We start from the raw sequence: 22,812 nt of genomic DNA on the forward strand, positions 1-22,812 counted from the left end.
CTCAAAAATCCCTCTTAATTAGCAGAAATATGAAAGACCTTAAAAGAAATGCTCAGAATTTCATTCTCATAAACTATTTTTTTTAATTTTTATTGTTGGTTGTTCAAAACATTACATAGTTCTTGATATATCATATTTCACACTTTGATTCAAGTGGGTTATGAACTCCCATTTTTACCCCGTATACAGATTGCAGAATCACATCAGTTACACATCCATTGATATAAACTATTGATCTGAATATTACTCCAACATATGGAAGTACATTGAGGGTATGGCTTAACACATTCAATGAGCTAAGGAACTTGTTTTTTTCCTGCTCTATCTGGTTCAGTCTTCATATAGCTATGTAAAGGAGAATCATAATCCCCTGCATATTACTGTTTCTTTAAGAAAAATTAGGAGAGGGGCTGGGATTGTGGCTCAGTGGTAGAGCACTTGCCTCACACGTGCAAGGCACTGGGTTCGATCCTCAGCACCACATAAAAATAAATAAACAAAAGTACTGTGTCCATCTACAACTAAAAAAAATGTTAAAAAATTTTAGGAGAATTCTAGATATTGTAAACTCTATACTTCCTTCTTTACATACTGGCAGTCTTTGTTTAAAAGGACAGCTGCTGTTTATTAATAAAAGATGTTGACAAAAATTCTTACTCCTATAATTAAGGAATCTTCTATAATGTTCTTCACAACCCTACCTTCCCTTCCTCCAACGTTAGGATCAGTGGAGTTGAGGGAGGTGGAGGGGAAGTGCTAGGGACTAAATTGGAGCACGCTGTATTCTATGATTTTGTCATTATGTCAGGGTGTGTCCTAACATTGTATATAACTAAAAAGAATAATAATAATGATAAAAGAATAGCCAGGACATTCCTCAACTGCTATAAACATAACACTTGAGAAGAGGATTCATTCTCAACATCAGGCAATTGCCTTATAACCATTCAAAGTGAACATGGTGTTTAATCAGATCAGAATTCAGCTACAGTGCTAGTATCTATTGCTTGGTTTGGCTCTGCGGTCCTTCCCTAGTGGTTCAGTGATGCTCTGTATGGGACTGCCCACATCAGGAGAGACTCTTTAGAAAGATAAAAGAGTAGATAAAGTTACATTATTATGCCTTGATTCTTTAATCTTGATTCTGCCTAATCTAGATTTCAAACTTTCAAGAAAGTTACATGAATGCTACAAGAGTTTTTTACCCTGAGCCATTTGATGGTGATTTGCCAAAATGCCCCATCACCCCTAAGTATTAGAGAGTGTAAGCCCTGCTAACAAGTACACCATACTGAATGCCCAAATACAGCATCAGTATTAGGGAGTTAACTTTGATATATCACTACAGCTAGTACCCAGACTCCATTTAGGTTTTCCTATTGTCCCAAAAATATCCTTTTTAGGAAAGGGGGACAGGGTCCAGATCACATGTTACCTTGAGAACCTGATTAGAGGGTTGGAAATTTCAGTCCCATATCCCAGCCTCCAGGAAGGGGAAGAGATGTTGGAGATTGAGTCCAACACCCACTGATGTAATCAGTCATGCCTACCTAATATAATCTTCATTAAAACCTTAAACAGTGGGGTTCAGAGAGCATTCAGGTTAGTGAACAAGAACATAGCCACATTCCAGGAGGGTGAAACACTTCAAACTCAAGAAGTAGAGAAGCTACTGTGGTCAGGATGCTCCCATAACATGTATGGATGTTAATTCAGCCTTTTACAATATCCTCAGTAATCAATCAGTAATAGCAGATAAGCCATTCCCTGGGTTCTGTGAGATGCTCCAGCAAATTATCAAAACTGAGGAGAGGACTGTGAGAACCCTCAATTTATTGACAAGTCGATCAGAATTTGTGAGTAGTTTGGGATTCCGCTATTTGTGATTGACATCTGATTTGGGGGGCAGTGTTGTGGGACTGAAGCTTTAACTTGTGGGATCTGTGCTTACTCCAAGCAATGTCAGAAATGAGTGAGGTTGCAGGACACACCATTTGTGTCCACTGATTTGGAAGAATTTATTGGTGTGTGAAAAATTCCCAGACATTTTCTGTCAGAAGTGTTGTGAGAAAAAGAAAAACAGGTTTTCTCTTTTAATGATCTTGACACCTTTAAAGGTTACAGATCTAGTTACCTTCAAGTTCAGCCTGTCAGCTGGTTCTTCAGGATTAGAGTCACATCATGCTTTTTTGGCAGCAACATCTTAGATAGAATTGGTTCTATGTTCAAATGGCATGTATTAAGTTACCTTATTTGTTTCATGATCGGTTCTATCAGTTTTGATCACTTGATTAAGAGGTGATGTGCAAGCCTTTTGCATTATCAAGTGACTTAATTTTCCTTTATATGATTAGGTTTTTTTGCAAAAATGCAAGTTGAAACCATGTCCATATCTCAGAATTTTTTTTCAATTTGTTCATTCATTCCTTTGTATCAGTATTTGTTTTTTAATCTTCTTTGGGTAAGTACCTCATTAGCATTCTGTACAGGTATTGTCTCCTTGTAAAACCAATAACTCCTTTAATTTCCCTACAGTTCAAAGGCAGTGCAACTCTCTCCTTTCCCTGGGGTTTCTTTGTGCTCTAGGAGTATATTCTGCCCTGGTTAGGTCAAGCAGGAAGTCTTGAGGTGTTAATGTCACCATGGGCAGTTCTCAGCCAATGAAATAGGAGCTCATAGATAGACCCCCTAGTTTCTTTGTTCCTTGAGTTAGGGAACTTGAGCCCATTCTTCACAGTTTCCCATATTTCTTCAGAGGTTCTGAACTCCAGTTAACTGCATCAACACTGAGCTCAATTATATGCCCCTATGATCCTCTCCTTTCCCCTTCTTAAATGTTCCATCTTATATCTCTGCTTCCTGGAATTACCTTTCAATAGACTATTTGCAAACAAATCCTTTTCTCAAGCTCCGCTTCTCGGGAAGTATCCTAAGACCCATCTCATCTCAATGCCACAAAAACTTTAAAGAGATTTCTCTATGGTTAAAACAAATCCACGATCTAGCCATTTGGTTATTATTTAATCATTCCTTCAGTCTTTGCCTTTCTCTATCTTAATGAAGGAGTGTCTCTCCATGGTGCATGTCACACAGTTCCCACCAAGGTGTAGAATCAAAACAGGTAGGCAGAATAAACGAATTGCATGAAAATATTTTCTCCAACTCCTGAGAGCAGGAGGAGGTCAGCCAGCCTTTTGTCAGCAACATGTTGTCAAGACAAGGTGCGCACATGCCATCTGTGTCAGAGAGCTCACAAAGTCAGGATATTATACAATAGCTTTCTTATTGCTTTGTGTTTCCATGGTGTGTCACAGTCAGTTCCTGAGTCTGACCAAAGCATCTGTTTCCCATCCTCCACAGCATAGTTATACCAGAAATTGCCATTTTTACTTCATAAAAGTAAATGCATACAGTGCATGGCATTTTTTGAAGAGAAGGCTGAAAATAATAATAATGTACTTAGGCTTGCTATTCTTAATCCCCCCTCAAAACCACTCAGTACAAACAACTTCTAGACCAAGTCCGTCTGGGAAGAACAGATTTAGAAAGAGGGGAGACACTATAGACAGTCCACATACAAGAAAAAAACATAGCGTCTCAGCCCGATACACTGTGGGATGCTACAGGATGTTGACTCACTTTGCAACTACAGTCCTTCCTGAGTTTGTCTTTCATGCAGTGAGCAATTCAAACAAATCTCTGACCCTGCATTGCTACAGGACTAGATGTCGCCAATGTTAATATCTGTATTGGACACTGTGTAATTATTTTTCCAGAAGAGCAGACCAATTTCTCAAGTATAGAAAACTCTCCAAACAATGTACTCTCCTGTTCTAGCAACAAGGAGAGTTTGACAAATGAGAAGAAGCAAGAAATATTGATGATATTTTAGAAATAAATACATAGTTCCACCCTAAAAAAGAATATATTTGCAAATAGCACAACCTGCTAAATCTTGCTGGCAAATAAGGTGGAACCCAACATTCCATCTTCCTCTCCCAAGGGATGTCAAGTTTTTATAAAGAAAGTTTCCCCAGTTATAAGTGAATGTTTCAAACATCTCTATAATTACTCGTTACTCCAAAAGTATTCTCTGGATAGAAATTCATTTTACCTGAAGCATATTTTACAACTGACCAGTAATTAGGAGTTTAATCCGAGAAGGGACATTTTTTTTTATTTTTGGCAGGATAAACTAAACACACCAGCTCCTTCTGCAATGTGAAGAGCAACTGGCCAAGAATTTGACCTCTCAATCAGGGATTAGTCCACGTCCTCTATGCTGACCCAGGCTTGGACTTGATGCACCCAGGATCACAGATCAAATAAATGCCCTCTGCACTGTTCACTTCTCAATAGAATATGCAGTGAAAGGATTCTTCCCAAATAACAATGTCATCTACAGAGAAATTGGTTTGTGGGAACCTGTAACAAAATCTTTTGTTTCGGTTCCTCATTCTTGGCCTTGGGAAGATGTGTGCAGTTCCAAAGAGGGAATCCTCAGAGGAAACAGAAGTGGCTTTTTCATTTGTTTTCATGGACTTTGGATAGCCTGAATGCTTCTCCAGCCAGTCATGCCAGTTCAGAGTGTGAGCCGTTAGTTTTCCTGGTCTTTCTGTCCCTGTCCAAACCACCAGCTCCATTGATCTGGCTTTGTGCAAATAGTCTGTCCAACAGATAATACCTTTCTTAACATTAAAGTGAGTACATAGAATCATCAAGCTACACTTTTAGAAGAAAAAGAAAAGTTTTTTTAAGAAAATATTTTCAAGATACTTAATAAAAATATGAAGAAAAATATTCTGAAAATCTGAATTTTAAAATTCCATAATAGAAAAAGGTGAGGTTAATATAAAGAATACGTGTTGTATTTTAATGTTTTATCTAAAGCTTCCCTTATAATAAATTTTTTAAAATGAAATTAATACCTCTAATATTATCTTTAGTCCTATTGACTGATTCAGAAACAGTTATTTTTTTAATGACCATGCAACCTAATTAGACTCTAAAAAATCTAATGCCAATAAAAAAGAAAGTTAGTAAGTAGCAAAATATACCATAGAGCTATCATATTTAATTTGCTTCTTATCAGTCATTTGGCTATTTATGAAATGCTTCTTTGTATCTGCATTTAGGCGAAATTGGAAATGTTAAAGAAATATGAAAACATAACTTTAAACTTTAACAGAATTACTGTTAATTAGGGGGAGGGACGCAAAACGGTTGAGACCTTATAATTTCTTTTTTTTTTAATTTTTTATTGTTGGCTGTTCAAAACATTACATAGTTCTTGATATATCATATTTCACAATTTGATTCAAGTGGGTTATGAGCTCCCATTTTTACCCCATATACAGATTGCAGAATCACATCAGTTACACATCCATTGATTTACATATTGCCATACTAGTGTCTGTTGTATTCTGCTGCCTTTCCTATCCTCTACTATCCCCCCTCCCCTCCCCTACCCTCCCCTCCCCTCTCCTCCCCTCCCCTCCCCTCCCCTCTCCTCCCCTCCCCTCTTCTCTCTCTGCTCCCTCTACTGACCTTCGTTTGTCCCCCTTATATTATTTTTCCCCTTCCCCTCACTTCCTCTTGTATGTACTTTTGTATAACTCTGAGGGTCTCCTTCCATTTCCATGCATTTTCCCTTCTCTCTCCCTTTCCCTCCCACCTCTCATCCCTGTTTAATGTTAATCTTCTTCTCATGCTCTTCGACCCTACTCTGTTCTTAGTTACTTTCCTTATATCAAAGAAGACATTTGGCATTTGTTTTTCAGGGATTGGCTAGCTTCACTTAGCATAATCTGCTCTAATGCCATCCATTTCCCTGTAAATTCTATGATTTTGTCATTTTTTAATGCAGAGTAATACTCCATTGTGTATAAATGCCACATTTTTTTATCCATTCATCCATTGAAGGGCATCTAGGTTGGTTCCACAGTCTAGCTATTGTGAACTGTGCTGCTATGAACATCGATGTAGCAGTGTCCCTGTAGCATGTTCTTTTTAGGTCTTTAGGGAATAGACCGAGAAGGGGAATAGCTGGGTCAAATGGTGGCTCCATTCCCAGCTTTCCAAGAAATCTCCATACTGCTTTCCAAATTGGCTGCACCAATTTGCAGTCCCCCCAGCAATGTACAAGTGTACCCTTTTCCCCACATCCTCGCCAGCACTTGTTGTTGTTTGACTTCATAATGGCTGCCAATCTAACTGGAGTGAGATGGTATCTTAGGGTGGTTTTGATTTGCATTTCTCTGACTGCTAGAGATGGTGAGCATTTTTTCATGTACTTGTTGATTGATTGTATGTCCTCCTCTGAGAAGTGTCTGTTCAGAGACCTTATAATTTCAATGACCCCTAATGATCCACCCCCTTCACCTAGTGACAGGGCCCCTCTGTATTTAAGGGCCTCTGCCATGGAGACCTGTGGTGAGCCGCTTCTGCCATTTCTGCAGATTATGGTCGCCATTACAAGATGACGCTGGCTCCGCTGTGGTCTGTGACAAACAACTCCTTATCTGGGAGAGTTGGCACATGGTTTTTCACCACCCTATGAGAAAGCTCCACGTGGCAGCTTCACATTGGGGCTTGAGATGCTTTATTAAGGCTGGGAGGGGAATCTGAGGGGAGAAGAAGAAATATCCAGGGCCTGAATAAACTGCTGAAAGAAGATTCCTGAGTTGCGTCTTCCTTGCGGGCAAGGGGTTGCGACAAGTGGTGCCGAGACCCGGGAACCAGAACTTTCAGCAGTCAGGGGTGGTGCACCGGTTAGTCCCAGGTAAGTGGGATCCGCGACCAAAGCGGGGTTAGTCCCAATAAGTGGGATCCGCGACCAAAGCGGGGTTAGTCCCAGGTAAGTGGGATCCGCGACCAAAGCGGGGCAGCTCCTCTGTAAAGAAAGAGAGAGCATTACATTTTATTGCAGCTGCACTGTGTACTTTCGCTTTTGTTTTCTGTGTTTCTTTTGTTGTGTCATTTCGCTTTTGTTTTTTGTGCTTCTTTTGTTGTTGTTACGACAGGGACGCTCCCCTGTAAAAGGAAGAGAGCGGGGAATTCATAGAACAGAACGCTCCCCTGTAAAAGGAAGAGAGCTGGGACTTTTGTACTTTCACTTTCTTTATAGCTCTAAAAACATTATGGGTGTTGCTTCTTCAAGCCCAATTTTGTTGGCCCTAGATGGGTTGTTACATTCAAAAGGACTTAAGATAAAGCAGAGTACTTTGCAGATGTTTTTAAGAGAAGCTGATATAGCGGCTCCTTGGTTTGCTTTTTCAGGGAGTCTTACGGTTCCCAGCTGGGACAAATTAGGGAAAGATCTAGATTTCGCTCATGAGCAAGGTACCTTGCAGGGTGGCATTATACCACTTTGGAAGTTAGTTAGAGGATGTATAACAGATGGTAAATGCCAGGAAGCTGTAAGTGAGGGTCAAGCTATTCTTGAGCAGCTGCATGAGGAAAAATCTGAAGGATCATGTAGTGAAGTGGCAGAGAGTATTAAAAGTAACAGTAGTGAGAAGGCAAAAGAGCCTGAAGATAAAAATAGGAGAAGGCTCTACCCAGACTTGACCGAATTAAAAACGCCTGAGAACACAAGCGACTCAGAGAGTTCTGAGGACCTTGATATATTGTTACAACAACTACATAAGATAAAAATGAAAAAGAAGAAAAAGGAGACACAGGGCACGCAGGCCTACTGTAAGAAGGGGAAGGGAGTTAACATCGGTCAACAAAACTCTGAGGAGGAGGAGGTAGAATATCTAGAAGAAGATATGGTGCCGATTGCCCCACCTCCGTATGTGGGGGGAGCCAAGGTTCCGGGAGATCTTTTCATGCACAAGTTTGGAGGACAGTTAATACAGATATGGGACTTGCATACCCTGTATTTCAGGACAATAACAGGGGAAGATATCATGAGCCTTTAGACTTTAAGATAATTAAAACCTTGGCAGAATCTGTCCGCACTTATGGCATAGATGCCGCTTTCACTCTCACTCAGGCGGAGGGACTTACTAGATTTTGCATGACTCCCTCAGATTGGGCTAGTCTAGTCCGCGCTTGTGTTTCCCCAGGGAAATATTAGGAGTCCAAAGTTGGCTGTTTAATGTTTCTGGCAGTACCCAAGACTCGGAGCGAGATAGGAGACTTAAAATTACTTCACACAATTCACAATTGTTTAATGCTACATTACCCTCCGCAGCAGTCTGTCTCCAATCTCCGTTCCTGTTTCTTTTGGCTAATGTTACATCACAGGGGATGCTTAATTGCTCTAATATTACCTGTTATTTGTCTGAGCGTTGGAATGGATCCTGGCCTATGGCAATGGTTATGAAAATTCCAACTTTTGTCCCGATCCCGGTTACTGCAGATCCAGAGTCATTTCCTATTGTTGAACTACTTAGAGCCCGTAGAGATTTTGGAATTACGGCAGCCATAGTGACAGCTGTGGCGGTATCTGCTGCTGCAGCAGTTATAGCTGGAGTAGCCATGGCCAGCCAGGTACAAACTGCTGCCACTATTAATCAGGTTATTCAACAAACATCCACCATACTTGAATCTCAAAGTAGAATTAATCAACACATTTTATCTGGGATTCTGGCTGCTAATCAAAGGATAGATCTGCTTCAAGCTCAAGTTGAGGAATTGTCTGACCTAGTACATTTGGTTTGTGTTGATCAACGTGCACATTTATGCATAACCTCTGTCAGATTTAATGATTCCAGAAATGCCTCCCGCATCATCAGGGAATGTTTATCCGGAACCTGGTCCACGGAAGCAGAAAACTTGATCCAGTCTCAACTGACTCAGATAGCTGTCTTGAACAGTACCCGTGTCGATCCCGTGACTTTGGGTCAATTCACCGATTGGATATCTTCTGCTTTTTCCTTCTTCAAAGAGTGGGTGGGAGTAGGCATTTTTGGTGCAATGTGTTGCTTCAGTGTTGTACTGTTTGTGGCTTCTCTGTCACCTTAAAACTCGCCATGCACAAGAAAAGGCTATGATCATACAAGCTCTTGCAGCTTTAGAAAATGGCAACTCGCCTCAAGTCTGGCTTGCGCATCTTAAGCAGTAAACCTTTGTCATGGTCGTTACACCCCAAGTTATTATAACATTGCACTGGGATCGACATGACTTTCCTTGTTATTCTCTTAGTGTTGGAAAGCCCTTGCACTCTGCCGGTCTTACTGCCATTGCACGCAGATGGGTTTCCACACTAGTACTTTTCTATCGCCTTGAAGTTCGTGCCTTTCTTTCAGGGTGCTGTCAACTTGTTTGTGCTTATAAACAGCCACAGTTCAGCCTCAGCTATCCCCCTTCGTCCACCATCGTCACGATACAGGATGCGAGGCAAGGCACTGCACTTGAGTGATCCTTGACGTGGACCTCAAGGAGAGCATGTCCTATTGCATGCGGGTTAGACGCGTCCACGCCCCGCCCCACGAAAAAAGGCGTCGGCTGATATGGCTTCAGATCTGGGGAAGGCGCCTCCTTAGGACTGAGCCATACTATGCAGCCACTTCTGCACAGTGGGATAGGACCTCTACTCTCGCCTGTATTGTTTTAAGAAAACAGAAAGGGGGAACTGTGGTGAGCCGCTTCTGCCGTTTCTGCAGATTATGGTCGCCATTACAAGATGACGCTGGCTCCGCTGTGGTCTGTGACAAACAACTCCTTATCTGGGAGAGTTGGCACATGGTTTTTCACCACCCTATGAGAAAGCTCCACGTGGCAGCTTCACATTGGGGCTTGAGATGCTTTATTAAGGCTGGGAGGGGAATCCGAGGGGAGAAGAAGAAATATCCAGGGCCTGAATAAACTGCTGAAAGAAGATTCCTGAGTTGCGTCTTCCTTGCGGGCAAGGGGTCGCGACAGAGACCCACAAATCTCTTTGAAATATTCTAATGTCCAGTCACACCACAGCCACTCATTAAGCCTTGATAGCCTAACAAGCTCCAGTGCTTGGCAGTACCAAAGCTCCTTCTCTCAACACTTACTACAAAAGCTTAAATGGACCCTATCTCTTCTCATTCCTCTTCTAGGTAGAAGGAATTCTTCCTTTGTCTGAATTCTTTTAACTCTGTTTCTCATGGTGCTTTTCTTTCAACACAGTATCATAAATATTTGTGGATTTTTATTTGCCCTACTAAGAATACTTTAAGTTGCTTTGAATAGTTTTCTTATCTATGTATCTCCATACACATTGACTGAGTGTCTGACTTTTAATATGTATTCAAACATACAGTAGTTGAATGAATGAATGAGCACTTGAACCATTTAGAGAATAATTCACAATAATAATCGTAACAAAAACTGTGTTGCACTGAATGCCAAATAATTGGAAAATAAAAGAATTTGGAGGAGGGAATTGATAAATAAAAAGAACTTCAGTGAGGGCTGGAAAAGTCTAAGAAGGCTAAGTGGAGGGTTTTGACATGTAAGGATAATTATGCAAATAGTAACAGAGTGGCTAAGAGCAACCAGAACTAAGAGTAGTGTACAGATTAGAAGAATAGAAGGCAAAGATCAGGTGCAGTGGTGCATGCCTGTAATTACAGTGACTTGGGAGACTGAGGCAGGAGGATAGCAAGTTTGAGTCAGCCTGGGCAATTTAGTGAAACCCTGTCTCAAAATAAAAAAAAAAATGAAAAGTGCTGGGGTTGTCGTTCAGTGGTGAAGCACTCCTGGGTTCAATCCCCAGTGCCTGGGGGTGGGGTGAGGGGTCCTTTATAAAAGAAAGGCTTCAGAAATTACCTAATGGAAAACTAAGTAGCAAATGAGGCCACAAGGTAAAACCCACTTAGCTGGAATCCCAGAAAGTACATTCTGCTTCCAGGATATGGTTGTGTGTAGATAGAAAAATAGATGCAGGATCAGAAGAAGGGATTTTTGAGTAAGAAAGAAATGGATTTGATTTCAGTTTGACTTTTCATTGTTTGTGTTAGGCTTTCAATTTTCCAATCCTGCCACCCAATTCCCACCTCACTGGGTTGTGACTGAGATTGAACAAGATAATATGTGGAAAATTCTTCAGAGAAAGAGCTTGGTAAATGACAACCATCATTGTTATTCACTATGGTTTCAATTTGAACACCTGTTAGGTATATATCCCTAGTCCTCTGATGGCCGAAAGATCTCTGAGACTTGTTGAAACCTGTTTCTGAGTGTATCAGAAGTCTTTCTTAAATTAACATGGAGATCCTAATAGAAGTGAAAGGAGGAAGAGGAAGAAGGAAGAGAAGGAGAAGAAGAAAGAAAGAAGAAGAGGAGGAGAAAGAGGACAAGAAGAAGCAGGAGAAGATGGAGAAGAAGGAAAGGGGAAAGAAGAGAAGGAAGAGAGGGGGAGAAAGAAGAGATGGTAACAAAACTTACAGAAGCAAATGAATTTATTGAATGCTTATTATATACTAGGAACTGTGCTAAAGACTTGATAAGAATTACTGCACTTAATCTTAACAAAATTGCATTTTGTTAATGAAATGACTGGGACTGATCTCTGAGTGTTTTAACAGAAGTTCCCTTGGAACAAAATGTGACTGGACCTTATTCAAATAGAATAGAGTGAAAGCCTGAATAGGGGCAACAAAAAGGCAGTTAGACCCAGAGACTTGCCTCACAGTGGAATCCAAAAGGTGGGGCCATCTCAGTCAGATTCCAACAGGCCCGTACACCAGGGACTCCAATCCAGCAAGAAGGCCAGAGTACAGAAGAATCCATGCAGCAGGCCTGCAGATATGGACTGCAAATTTTATCAGGACCCTTGTCAGTGGAGGTAGAAGCTCCCTGGGGAAGGAGTTTAACAAAGCTGGGCAGGTTATACAGATGCCATCTCATAAATTAGAGCAAGAAGGACAAAAATTTTGTCTCTTGTACAAATTCTGAGTAAGCATATGGCCACCTGAAGTCTTGTGTTTGAAACCAAATCTAGTTCAACAGTCTATGCATAACTTTTCAGAGATACAGCGAAGGAGAGAGGTAATGGGGGCCCTATCAATCTCATAAAAAATTGAATAGAAGGTATACATCTATGTCAGGTCTTCATCTCTCTTTTCCCCAGTCTGTTGCCTTCTTAAGTACTGACTGAAGTGTTGTGATACCCCAGCTACCCCCCAAAGTGAAAGCTTGGAGTTAGGTGTCCCCTATTTTCCAATTAGCTATTAATAAAGCTTCATGAGGGTCCCAGAAAAATTCAATAAGCATCTCAGGATAAATCATATTGAAAAATTAAAATATTGGATTGGTCAAAAAGAAGATTTATAGATATAGAGATACGATATATTCTAACTATTTTTATAACAAAATTAAGTGGTACTGTTGTTTTTAAATGCATCAAAAGAATATTTTTTCTGAAGAGTATTGAAATTTCAAAATATTTTAAGCTTATTTGCTTACATAAGAAAGAACACAAATAACAGCAAAAAGAAGGAAATGTTTCAAAAGTCTTTCAATATATATTATAGTAAATTAGACTTTTTTTAAGTGAGAAACAGAGAGGTGGAGATTTGAACATTTTTCCTCCTTGAAACCACATTCCTGTGGCACTGCTTAAAGTAAATCTTTTGGTCATGTTGAAAGAGGAAAAAGAAAATGACTATAGTAAAACCAAACAGAAAATGAATCTTGGGCCTTTTATTATATTTTTCTCCGTCTGTAACTTCCCAACCTGTTCTGTTTGTGAAAACATACAAATATAACTCTGCAAAAGGAAACAGCTCTCAGTCTCACCACCTCTGGTTCTTAAAGTGGACTTGCTTTAGGGAGCTAAGAGTAAAGGCCCAGGTGAAGAAATGCCTGTTTGCAAGCTCTTCTTGCATTTGTATGGTAATCTCTCAACTTAACATCCCACTCCAAAAGAGAGGAAGAAGGTCATATATAATGTACATTTTTAAAACATAATTTTTGGAAGAATAAAAGTCATATCAGAAAAGATAGAGCAGTCTAGTTAGAGTGATTGTCTTGATTTCCTAATTGTATCTTTTGAGTTAAAAACTTTCAATTTTGAATTCTGGTTTCATTTAACCTAAACAGAACCTAGTCATCAGCATAGTGCAACAAACATGATTTATTATCTAAAAAATGAATTTACAAATAGAAGATAATAAAGTTATAAAAATAGGTAGTATTTATTGTCTTCATCTTTTGTGAATGTAAACACATGTATGTACAGAAGTTTTTTATTTTTATTCCCTTAATTTTTTATTTATAAAGCATTTTTAGAGCTGGATGTAGTGGTTCACACCTATAATCTCAGCAACTTGGGAGGCTGAGGCAGGAGGATCTCAAGTTTGAGGCAAGCCTCAACAACTTAGTGAGGCCCTAAGCAACTTAGAGAGACCCTATCTCAAAATAAGAAAAATAAAAAGGGCTAGGGCTATATGGCTGAATGGTTAAAGTGCTGCTGGGTTCAATTCCTGGCGTGAGCGCGCGCACACACACACACACACACACACACACAAAAGAATGAAAGAAAGAGAGAAAAAAAAGGGGATTGCTTTCCCAGTCTAAAATTAATTTTTCTCCCAGACTGAGATAAATGAATAAATAAATGGCCATGTGCACATTAGTTTATAGTCTAAGGTTTTGTACCCATCCATGGCAAGAGTGTTATAATGAGATACTGTTTGTTTTTCTATCTCTTCTGTTATTTTTTTTTCATTAATACTTTTTTCTTTTACCTGAGTGTTAGCTAGGACCACCGTCATGCAGAATCAAATATTTATTTCCCAGCCCCCACTACAGATTAAGCTCTGGAATTAATAGAGTACAATGTGTTGCTTGTGACTCGTGCCTTTAAAAGCAAATGGTGCTCTCTTCTCTTTAGTTCTCCCCTTTTCCACAAATTATAGAGTTAGGACAAGGTAATAAGCCCTCTCATATGATGCACATGAGACAATCCAAGGGTTGATTTATCCACAAGACACAAGGATTTCAGACCTCTAGCAACTTGACAGAGGGGAATTCCTATACAGGAAGAGAATTGATAAAGAACAGAAATAAGCCTTTGTCTTCTGGAACAGTTTTTATGTCCTGGTCAGATAAGCAGTTTTTCACTAACACTGTTCTGGAAAAGAAACTGGAATGGGAAGAGATTGATGGTAGGGAAAATTGTCTTTTAGAGCCATAATAACAGTTCCTAGCCTGAATTAAGGCAGGAATAGATGAGGGGGAAAGATAGCTGAATTGAAGACCATGTCTTCAGGTCTTGGCAATCACTTATGTTGAAGGTGAAAAGTGGGGAGAAAAAATGTATTTCTAATATTTTAACAAGGGTGACTGAGGTTAATGTCAGTCATGTTTATTGGGAAGGAAAATAATAGCGAATACACAAAGTAACATGTCAAAATGAGGAACACAGGGCTCAGCAGGGAAGAAAGCCTATTTTCTGCTAGTTTCCTCTTTTTCACTAATGAAAACAGTTGCTGGAAGCCAGAGCACGCTATATTAATAACAGCTTCTGTCACTGACAACCCATTCTATATTTAATGTATTCCCATCAAAATTCTTCAGTTTTCTGAGAGCCTCCATCAAAAATTGCTGTCATTTCCACTGGTTATATAATTTCAATCGAATAATGCTCTCAATGTAAGGTAAAAATTTTTCTTCTATGTGCTTAGGCACTTACCTACTAGTTTAGTTTTTACTAATTTTTTAAATTATAATATTATAATGGCAGATACATGTCATTACACATTTGTCAAAACCCACAGGCTGTACAACACAAAGAGTGAGCCCTAATATAAACATTGGACTTTGGTTGGTAATGATGTGCAGATGTTGGCTCAGTGACCCTGGTGCTGTAATATTGGTGGGGGAGGCTATGCATTTTGTGGGGAGGGGTATGTGGAAATTGTTTTTATATTCAATTTTTGCTATGAATCTAAAACTGCTCTAAATATAAGCTCTGTTAATTTAAAGATACACAGTGTTGTATAACTCTCTTTTTTCCTATGGAATAACCTGCAATGATCACCTTTCTTCCTTTTCCAGTTTAAAGAAATCAATTTATTTTTTCTTTAAAACATCAGATGCAGTGTTCTCATCCTTGAGCATGTGTAGCCGTATCTTTTGTAAAATAAAGGGGAACAGTAGAATACCATATCCCTGAGAGCCCCCTTTTCTGTTCTCAATAACCTAGTCAAGTTAGGGAGAAAATGAGAGCAACACTGAGCCAGGATGTCCAGGTGCATATTATCTTGAATAACACTGAATTTCTTTCATGAATGCTGGAAATTGGGGCAAGTTAATGTGATCCATAGAAAGCTGCTTTTTGCACACAAACCAGGACAATTGATTCTTGGACTACTGATCAAACAAGAACTAAGCAAACTTAGCAAGCTAATGCCGATGTCATCACTGCCTCTGCAGCCTAACATTTAAAGCCACTCCCTCAGTGGCAATTGGTAGAACTCAGAGAACTTTAGAAAGAATGCTTGTCATTTGTCCAGTCACTGCCTCTGGACAAAATGCCATGAGAGATAATGGTGCTATCTCTTAACCTATCACCACTGGACCTTCCCTGTGAGCATTTCTCAAAAAAGCCTATTCCTCCTATGCCAGCTTTAAGTATTTTTCTTTTATGTCTCAGCAATTTATACCTATTTCCTAGCATAACTGGGCTGCAGACAAAACAGGAGGGAAAACAGAGCAAATTTGAAACCATCACATCCAGCAGGTTTATGCGTATTGCTGTATTTTCCATTAAGGAAAGTATACAAATCATTTTCATTGGAAAAACAACTTTAATTATATAAGCAGTTTTTTCAGAAATAAAATAATCAAACTAGAATAATTTTTAAGAGTTGACTCTGGAATTTCTTATCTAAATTCAATTTTAGTTCTATCATTTATCAGATATACATTTTTTAAATTTTTTATTTGTTCTTTTTAGTTATATATGACACGACAGTAGAGTGTATTTTGGCATATTATACGTACATAGAGTAGAACTTCTCATTCTTGTGGTTGGATATGATATGGAGTTACACTGTTTATGTATTCATATATGAACAAAGGAAAGTTATGTCTAATTCACTCTAATGTCTTTCTTATTCCCATCTCCTCTCCCTTCCCTTCATTCCCATTTGTCTAAGCCAATGAACTTCTATTCGTCCCTCCACCTCTTATTGTGTGTTAGCATCCACATATAAGAATATTCAGCCTTTGTTTTTAGGAGATTGGCTTATTTCACTTAGCATGATAGTCTCCAGTTCCATCCATTTACTGGTAAATGCCATAATTTCATTCTTCTTTATGGCTGAGTAATATTCTGTTGTGTATATGTACCACATTTTCTTTATCCATTCATCTATTGAAGGGCATCTAGGTTGGTTCCACAGTTAGCTATTGTGAATGGAGCTGCTATAAACATTGATGTGGCCTTGTCATTATAGTATGCTGATTTTAAGTCTTATGCCAAGGAATGGGATAACTGGGTCAAATGGTGGTTCCATTACAAGTTTTCTGAGGAATCTCCAAACTGCTTTCCATATTGGTTGTGCCAATTTGCAGTCCCACCAGCAATGTATGTGTGTATCTTTTTCCTCACATCCTTGCCAACATTATTGTTGCTTGTATTCTTGATAATTGCCATTCTGACTGAAGTAAGATGAAATCTCATTGTAGTTTTAATTTGTATTTCTCTAATTTCTAGAAATATTGAACATTGTTTCATATATTTGTTGACTGATGGTACTTCTTCTGTGAAGTGGCTGTTCAATTCCTTTGCCCATTTATTGATAGGGTTATTTGGTTTTTTTGGTGTTCAGTTTTTGAATTCTTTGTATATCCTGGAGATGAATACTCTATCTCAAGTGCAGGTGGCAAAGATTTCCTCCCATTCTGTAGGTTCTCTCTTCACATTATTGTTTCCTTTGCTGATAAGCTTTTCAGTATGATACCATCCCAATTTACTGATTCTTGATTTACTTCTTGTGCTTTAGGACTCTTGTTAAATAATTTGGTTCCTAAGCCAACATGATGGAGATTTGGTCGACTTTTAGATATAGGTTCTTGAGCAAGCTTGATTATATTTTAAGTTTCTTTTTTTTTTCATTTCCAAAATGGAATTAATAGAAATATCTATACTTCATTGATTTGCTTACAATATTAAATGGGAAAATCTCTATAAAGTATTGAGTATAAAACCTGGCACAAGAAGCTACTCAATCAAGATATATTTTTTTTGAGTGGAAGACATTGTTCAGTCACCAAAAAAGTAATGTCTTGAAGGACATTCAATCATTTACTAATTGAGAAATTATATAAGTTCTGAAAATCCTGACTTCTGGTTCTGGCTATGATGGAAGAACTAGGTGTTAGACTGATTTTTCCACTCTTAACAACTATGACACTGGACAAAATATATGAAAAAAAAAACTTGGTCAACACACAGCTCAGAACCATGATCCTCGAGAGGCATGAAACACAAGAGAATACCATATTACCGTACTTTACTTTCTTAGAGTAATTTTCAAAATTGTGGCCAGGGAACCTAAACAGAGAACAGCTGTCTTTCTAGACATAAGAAATAGCAACATTTGGGACTCCTGCAGCATCTGGAATTTATATTGCAGGTTACCAGAAATAAAGAAACTAGACAGAAAAGGAACCCATACAATCTACATAGGTGTCCTTTGGAGTCTTTGAATACTTGTGCATGCATATGTAAAATTCAGAGAGGATTAGTAATGAGCACCTTTTTTGGAAATGTGACCTAAATAGAAAGATCAGAGAATACATAGTGCTTGGATACAACAGAATGAGAACAAGCCAAAATTGAGGTTCCAGAAAAGTAATTATTTAGGAGTAGTACTATTCTAGCCTGGGTATAAGGAATATTCTAGACTTACCCTTAAAGCTAGACATCAAGCCTCAATAGAATCAAGCAAGCTAACAACAAATTAATTCTCTTCAAGAATAAAAGCCAACACTCTTTATAGGAAGACAAATAATTCCATAATCTCAACAATATAGGTTTTTATTGTCAAGCATAAAATTTTTAAAAAAATATTATGGATATAAGGAATCAAATATATATATTTGATATATATCAATTGGATACGAAGGAAAAGCTATAGAAACAAATAACACTCATGGTGAAATTAGTAGACAAAGACTTCAGGCAGATATATACTCAGAAATTTAGAAACAAAGATGAGGAAGTAGTGTACAGATGGGGAATCTTAACAAATAATCAAAACTAAAAGAGAGAGGGGGGCAAATGAAAATTGTAGAATTAAAAACTATAACATCTGAAATTTTAAAAATTGCTAATCTGGGTTTAATAGCAGTATGGATATTGTGCAAGAAAAGATTTTGAAAAAAGTAAATAGAAACTATGCAAACTGAAGCACAGAAAGAAAAAGAAACTGACAAATAATTAATAAAAAAACTGAACAGATATTGATGAACTGTGGAATATTAAAAATATTTCTAAGACATGTGGGATAAAAGCTCCAGAGGAAAAAAAGAGCTTTGGTAGTGGAAAAATATTGAAAGACATAATAGTACAAAAAGTCCCCAAATAGAATGAAAAATGACAACCCACAGAGAATATTGTCCAACACAAAATAAACTTACGTCTCTGGGGACATTCATTCATTTCCTCAGCAAGATGTGAACACTTAAAAGCTTATTTTGAAAATCCTGATCTCTGATTGTAGCTATGATGAAGAAATGAACCACAAAGAGCACAAGCCCAAAGGAAACCACATCTAAGCATATCTTAGTATAATTGTTTTAAAGCAAATTAAAAATAAAAACAACAAAACATTCAGAACACAAAGACATATTGCGTAAAGAAAATTAACAACAGAATAACTACTGGATTCTCATCAGAAACAATACAAGCCAGAAACGAGTGAAATGGCAGTTTTTAAATACTAAGATGTAAGCTATTAAATTGGATTTCTAAATCAAGAAAATGTTTCTTCAAAATTGAGGCAAATAATTTCTGTATTACAAAAGTGATGACCTGTCATTACAGAAAATGTTGATTAAATTTATTCAGGTGGAAGGGAAATTTTACTGGGTGAAACAATTTATATGAATTTAAAAAAGCATTGTGAATTGTTCTGCTCTCTTAATTTCCTTAAAAAGCAGTTCACTACTCAAAGCATGACTAACAAAATGTGCTGCAGAATTTCCAATGTGTATAAGTAAAATATATTGACAAATGGCACAAAGGAGAGGAGAGGAAAAATGGATGTATCATTTTATATTATATGTATAGTTTTTATATTACATATAAAATAGTGTACTATGACAGGTTAAGAATCTAATCCCTATAGAAATCACCAAAGAAATAAAATAAATAAAATCACCAAAGAAATAGAACCATGGTAAGTCAAAAGAGGAAGGAAAGTGTAATATAAGAAACACTTGTTTAAATAAAAACAAGGCAAGATTGAAAAAAAAGATGGACTAATTAGAAAACAAATAGTAAGAAGGTAGACTTAAACCTCACCATATCAATAATTATGTTAAATATAAAGGTATTAAAACCAATCAAAAGACAGAGAGGTAAGACCCAACCATATTCTACTTTCGAGAGAAAGTTTATACTCTTCAAATATAAAGACCCAGATAGTTTTGAAGTTAAAGGACAGAAAGAAAAATTAACCATGTGAAAACATCAATCCTAGGAAAACTAGAATGGAATGTCTATATTAATGTCAAAATGTACTATTTTGTAATGAGGAATATTACTAACGCCGAAGAACTTGAGCCTCTGAACATGCACCAAATTCAAATATGCTCCTCACCAACACATATTTCTTAACTGCCTTAAACCCCTGACCATTTTAAGCACCATGGAAAACCTCTCTAATTGTTTCATATTCATTTATGCTTTTTATCAAAACATTATCTTTAAGCAATTTTTATATACAAACATTCTCCTGAGATTTTTCTCTTATAGGATGTTAAACTAAAAATTGTAGTCAGACCATGTAATTCAGAATCTTAATTTGATCAAAGATCATTTTGAAAAATATTTTTCCTAGCACTTTAGAATAGGTATTTCCCTCCTCCTACCTCTCCTTTCCGTGCCATCATTCTAGGTTGTATGTATCTATAAATATTGTTGAATTTTAACCAAAAATTTAATAGACTTTGTTGAAAATATAAGCAAATTTATTAATTTGAGGATGTATTAAATATATAAATGCCACACTAACATGTTAGAGACGTAAAACATATACAATGGAAGCTATTGCCTTAAGAAAATACTTGAGGCATCCATACTGTCCTGTAAGGAAATTCTCTCCATCATCCTTGTTCACTTACATCTAGTTTTAAGTCAAAGGAAGCAGCATATCAGGAGATCATAGGTGAAAGGAGAGAGCAAAATGCAGGGCATTCATGACCCCATTTCCCCCTTGGCTGTTGTAGTTTTGGCAGACCCTGACAGGCAGCCTGTTTTCCATAGCTCAACCTCTTTCTAAGCTTGGTATTATCACTATTCTCTTTTATCGACACTTCCTCTTCTTGCACAAACCTAGTGCCTCACTACCATTTATGATTTCTCCTGCATACAAAAATTTCAAAGACTTTATATATTCCTTCAGAACAAGGTGCTAATTCTCTTGGTATCTACACTACCATTCCCTCTTCCTTCCAAATCCATAGTAGATTCCAGCATAGTCCAGATAGAGAAGGTCTGCTCCCCCAGGAAGGGATGCTATGAACACAGAAGCAATGATAGGGTCCTATTAATTTATAGTGACAATGCTACAGGCCTTGCATGGAAGTGGATCCCAAGGGTGTTAGAGCAAGAAGAATGAAATATACTGTTTAAATGAACCAAATTCATCAATATGGGTGCACATTCCTGGAATTGGTAATTTGACGTGTAATTTCAAGCTCTTGCCGTTGGTGTCAAAAAATTGCTGGGTTGGGTTTTTTTTTCTTTCTTTTTTATTGCTTCTTTTTAGTCATACATGACAGTAGAATCTATTTTGGTATCTTTATACAAGCATGGACTAAATCTTATTCTAATTAGAATGCTGGATTGTTAAATGAAACCTTGATTCAGCAGTAGCCTATAGCCAATATGGCTAAGATGCTAGCAACTTCTCTGGCATACTGTAGAAGATGGAGTCAGAGACTTAAGAATGGGAGAATATTGGAATGAACCTATTGTGCAAATATGCTCTGCCTCAAGCCTCATTAGCCCTTTTGAAGGGCTCTTCTGAGGATGCTTTTTCCATGAGACATTGATTTGTTAAGGCAGAACTAGCATCCCTGGACAGAAGGTTCTGATTTGCTACTAGGATAGGTAAAGCTGAATGCCTAATCCTGACACACCAAGTAACTATGTAGCTTAATCTTGTCATGTATTGGATGTTATCTGTTCCATAAATCATAAAGTTGGACTTGTATTCTATTATTACATGAAAGTGGTTTATGAGACCAGTCCAAAAAGAACAAGTAAATTACAAAAGGAATATACTAGCATTTCACTGGCCTCTGGTAAAGAAATTCCCTCCCCTGATGCCTTCAGACCTCAGAGTGATAGTGGTGTCCCACCGTGCTACACTTAGGATGCCTCACTATCCTTGTGAGATTCCTAGCCCAGTTCTTACCTGTGGAGACACTCTCAATACTTCATTCTTTTAAATTAAACCTCTTTGAGTGAATGAGCTCTCTATTACCATCTAAGGCCTTGACTGAATCACTGTCAAAAATATAGAGTAGATTCTGGATTGTTGTCCACATTGGTACATGTGCAAATGCATACACTCATACCCACACACCTACACACTCTTACACAAATATTACCATTATCCAGAATTATGCCCAAAAGAGAAGGAACATGAAAAAAGCAAGAGAAATAATCTGCTGTTGTAGAAGGCAAATAGTATCTAGAGTTAAATGAACTGAGAGTTAATATTTAAGGTCAGTTAATATTTAAGGTCAGACAAGAATTCCTTTTCCCATTCGAACTTCAATTGTCTAATCTTCAATAAAGAAAACAATACTGTCTTACTGAGTTACTGAGATGATAAATTTTTTAAAAATATAAATACATATAAAACACCTACATTATACTACATGCATAAGTGCATTTGTCTACAAATCTAAAGCCTGGAAACATCCAAACTATGACACTTAGGATTACCTTTTAAAATCACAGCAATGTGATAACTGAAGAACAAGTTCTTATAGTGCATCTCACAAAGTAATGGGGGAATTTCCACCACACTATAAAGGGATGTCTAGAGTTGAAATTCACATTGTCCTCACAGGAGAGTGGGAATCACTGCCAATGCATTCATAATGGTCTTGGCAATCTGGCTAATACAGCATGGCTTGGGAGAGAGCTTGTGAAGAATATGGCTGTTCTTTACATGTTTTATTAGGTCATCCATCATCCTTCTAGGAGATAAAATATAGAACTCTGGGAATAACCATTAATTATGAAGATGTGGGTCCTGGACATTTCAAGTAAATTAACATCCACTTCACGTGCTTTAAAATTTCAGGCTGCTGACAGACTGTATACTCACCTTGAAATATGTAGAGAATTATTTTTCCCTTAACAGAATTATGAATACACATTAAGATAATTGTATTTTTATTTAATTTAATTTAGTTCTGTCTTGTAACTATAAAGGGATTTGAAGTAGCTTACAAAAACACACAAATGGGGAGAAATTAAATAGATGAGCCAATCTGAGAGAAGGGGAAATAAGGGTATAAAAATAAAATAAAGCCAAGGGAACACTTGAATACATAAAATATCTAAGTCATAGATTATTATGCACTTATTAAATTTGGGCCACAGCTTGTGTTTAAACCTTCTGGTAAGTGAAA

The sequence above is a fragment of the Marmota monax genome, unplaced genomic scaffold, assembly GCF_021218885.2.
Source record: "Marmota monax isolate L192 unplaced genomic scaffold, Marmota_monax_Labrador192_F-V1.1 WCK01_AAM20220418_F8-fsc00128, whole genome shotgun sequence".
In the NCBI taxonomy this organism is placed as follows: Eukaryota; Metazoa; Chordata; class Mammalia; order Rodentia; family Sciuridae; genus Marmota; species Marmota monax.